The sequence below is a fragment of the Hippocampus comes genome, unplaced genomic scaffold (assembly GCF_001891065.2).
Source record: "Hippocampus comes isolate QL1 unplaced genomic scaffold, H_comes_QL1_v1.1 scaffold60, whole genome shotgun sequence".
Taxonomy (NCBI): Eukaryota; Metazoa; Chordata; class Actinopteri; order Syngnathiformes; family Syngnathidae; genus Hippocampus; species Hippocampus comes.
Window position 1 is genome coordinate 912,832 of NW_017805483.1, and position 4,034 is coordinate 916,865.

Below are 4,034 nucleotides of genomic sequence, written 5' to 3' on the forward strand. Positions count from 1 at the left end.
TGCAGTCTACAGCAGCAAAATTGGGGGCTGGGGGGAAAAAAAAAATAGTGTTACATTGCACAAATAAATGTTTCAGAAAAGATCTGTACACAGTTCAATATAAGTGCAATATAAAATAAAGCATTAGCAATATATTTGTAGAATAAGTATCGTATGTAGCTTTGTACTTTTTATAATGATAAAATAATCATTTCTACCTGCCTGCTCCCTGAACAAGATAAGCAGGGTAGAGAATAGATTGATATATGGAGACAAAAAAGTACATCGAGTCAGTAAACATTACAAAGTGTAGTACCACTGTTCAGCCACAGAAGTGTGCAAGTGATAGAGTACAGGGAGCGCAAAATGATAGCAAAGTGTCGATGCGACAGGGATGAATGACGTAATAGTAATCCTCCAATGTTACTAATAATTTGCCATTCAAACGTTTCAAGTGGAAAGACTCTGGGATTGCAATTTGGAACCAATTCATACGAACCACAAATGTAATACATTTGCAAAATTGAAGTGAATGCGTCGTTTCCTTTTTTGTAATGAGCACTCGCTCTGTGTGTCCAGGGTCATTGGTCTTTGCTGTTACTGTCACCGACGAAGACTCTGGATCCAACGCCCAGTTGCACTACTCTCTGATGGGACGCAACTCTGACAAATTCAAGATCGACCCCATCCGAGGTGCCATCACTGCCAACGAGAAGCTGACTGGGACCTCTGAGGTTACCCTCACGGTTCGAGTTAAAGATGGCGGAGCCAACCCCAAAACTGACACGACCACCGTGACGGTCCGCTTCGTCAACGGAGGAAACTTTCCGATCATCAAGCTCAAGGAACATGCCTTCACCTTCCCTGAGAGCCAGCCGACCAATCACCTCATCACAGCCGTGACAGGGTCTTCCAGGAGGGGCGGGCCGTTATCCTACTACATCGCGAGCGGTAACCTGGACAACGCCTTTAACATTGACCAGCTGTCCGGCGACCTCGTCATCAGGCATCCGTTGGATTATGAACACATTCAGAAATATGTTCTCTGGATTGAGGCCAGAGATCAAGGCTTTCCACCATATTCGTCGTATGAAAGAGTGGACATCACTGTGCTGGACGTCAATGACAATCACCCGGTGTTTGATAAGGACCCCTTTCATGCCGAGATACTGGAGAATCTGTCACCTCAACGGGTGCTAATGGTCCCTGCTGTCGATCTTGATAATGGACCTAATGGGCAGCTGGAATATGCCATCATTGATGGAAACAAGGAGAACAGCTTCAGTATCAGTCGCGCCACCGGTGAGCTACGAACCACCAGGCCGCTTGACCGTGAGAAGGTGGCCCAGTACCTTTTGAAAGTCAAAGCCACGGACAGAGGGTTGCCGCCGAAAAACTCAGCAGTCAAAGTGAAAATCAGTGTGCTAGATGTAAATGACAACGCCCCCCGGTTTTCAAAGATATTTAGCGCAACTGTGGCCGAGAATGCGCCCGTCGGTTACACGGTCACGAGAGTCACCACCACCGATGAGGATGCTGGAGCTAACGCTATTAGTCGTTATTCAATCACGGACACCAGCCTTCCATTTAGCATTCATCCAAACACAGGGGACATAACAATCAGTAGGCCACTTAACAGGGAGGACACAGATCACTACATTGTCAAAGTGTCTGCCCACGACTCTGGCTGGACAGTTAGCACAGATGTCACCATATTCATAACAGATATCAACGACAATGCCCCCAGATTTAGTCGTCCATCCTATTACCTTGACTACCCTGAGTTGACTGAGGTGGGCTCCTTGGTAACGCAGGTGTCAGCCACTGATCCCGATGAAGGTTTCAATGGCAAAATATTTTATTTTATTCGGTCCCAGTCGGAGTACTTCAGAATTAACGCCAGCTCCGGAGAGATATTTGTGAAGCAACAGTTGAGATATCTGAATTCGACAGGCACCAGCAGTTTGAACATTAATCGCCAGAGTTTCATTGTCACGGCCTCAGATCGTGGGCGCAAACCCTTAATGAGTGAGACGACAGTCATTGTGAATATCGTTGACAGTAACGATAATCCTCCCGAGTTTGATTCACCAGGCTACTTTACTCCTGTCACAAAGAGTGTCAAAGTTGGTACCAGACTACTAAAAATTGTAGCTCATGACAAAAAAGACTTTGGCCTCAACTCTGAAGTTGAGTACTTAATTACAGGAGGTAATAGCTCTAGTAAATTCAAATTAGATAAAATGAGCGGGTGGGTCACTGTCGCATCACCCCTCATATCTGACATAAACAAGCTTTTCCTCATGGACGTCGCAGCCAGCGACAGAGGAAATCCCCCTTTGTCCACACAAACAGCAGTGCGAATCGCCGTCACAGAGGAAAACCACCACACGCCTGAGTTCTCGCAAAGCCAAATCTCAGCCACAGTGCCTGAAAGCCTTGTTGTGGGAACAGCAATAAGGACCCTGTCAGCCAGAGACAAAGACAAAGAAATGAATGGCCTTATCAAGTATAATATTACATCAGGAAACACGAAAGGGTTGTTTACACTTAATAGCAAAACAGGGGTGTTATCCCTAGCGCAGTCTCTGGATTTCGAAGAAAACCAACAACACGAGCTGAGAGTTTCAGCTACAGATGGTGGTTGGATTGCAAAATCCAGCTATGTCACTGTCACGATTCACGTGACTGATGTGAATGACAATCCTCCACTGTTTGATCCAGACGAGTACTACCCTATCGTACAGGAGAACGTTCCAAGTGGTACCACCGTGGTGAAAATGAATGCCAGTGACCTTGATTCGGGAGCTAACGCCGTCGTGGCCTATGTCATACAATCATCAGACAGTGACCTCTTTGTTATTGATCCCAACACGGGCACCATCACCACTCAGGGGTTCTTAGATTATGAGGCTAAACAGGTCTATCATTTGACAGTGAAGGCATTCAACGTCCCAGACGAGGAACGCTGCAGCTTTGCCAATGTCAACATTCAGCTAAAGGGAGCCAATGAATACGTACCCCGTTTTGTCTCCAAAGAGTACTACTTTGAAATATCTGAAGCCGCTCCAAAAGGAACAGTGGTTGGGGAAGTTTTTGCAAGTGATCGTGACCAAGGTGACGATGGAGTTGTCTACTACCTCATTTTTGGGAAAAGCAGGAGGAAGGGCTTTGGCATCAACAAGCGAACTGGACAGATTTATGTCACAGGTGTACTGGACCGCGAGAAAGAGGAAAAGATTTCACTTAGAGTGATGGCCAAAAACGCCGGTGCTATCCGCGGTGCAGATATCGATGAGGTTTTTGTGAACATCACAATACTGGATGCCAATGATCCGCCTGTCTTTTCTCAAGAGTTGTATGACGTGCAAGTTAGTGAAGGTCTCTCACCTGGTGGTCTGGTTACGTTTGTGAGTGCCGAGGACTCAGACTCTGTCCCAAGCTGGAGCCGATTTTCATACTCCATTGCACCACAGTTTGATAAAAAGGTTTTCACCATTAACCCCAAAACTGGCCAAGTGTCTGTTGCAGCCGCGCTCGACAGAGAAACAATGCCTGTGTATAATCTAACCATTTTCGCTTCCCAGAACGAACGCCATGAGGGTAGCACAAAAGGAAACGCAGCGTCTTGAGATATTCCCAAACAAAAGTGGCGTGATGTTCTTCAACAACAATAACAATGGTATCTGTCGCGTTGCAGGACGCGAGGGGGGGAGAGAAGGGGGCGAAAGCGGGATTGCGGCGTGGCTAGAAACGCAGCGTCTTGAGATATTCCCAAACAAAAGTGGCGTGATGTTCTTCAACAACAATAACAATGGTATCTGTCGCGTTGCAGGACGCGAGGGGGGGAGAGAAGGGGGCGAAAGCGGGATTGCGGCGTGGCTATGTACTTAAAAGCAAGAGAGACAGAAGGATAGCTGCGGCAATTACAGGCTTCAGCTTGGGCAGCAGGCTTTTCAAGGGAATATCCAAACCAGAGTGTGTGTGTGTGTGTGTGTGTGTGTGTGTGTGTGTGTGTGTGTGTGTGTGTGTGTGTGTGTGTGCACGCCCCCCCC

The 4,034-nt window shown here is 47.0% G+C and overlaps 1 protein-coding gene across 2 annotated transcripts in view; it reads right to left on the reverse strand.

Moving 5' to 3' along the window:
- Nucleotides 1–4,034, reverse strand: part of nck1b (NCK adaptor protein 1b) — a 54,394-nt gene that overhangs the window by 33,679 nt on the left and 16,681 nt on the right. The gene's annotated exons all lie outside the window — the stretch shown is intronic.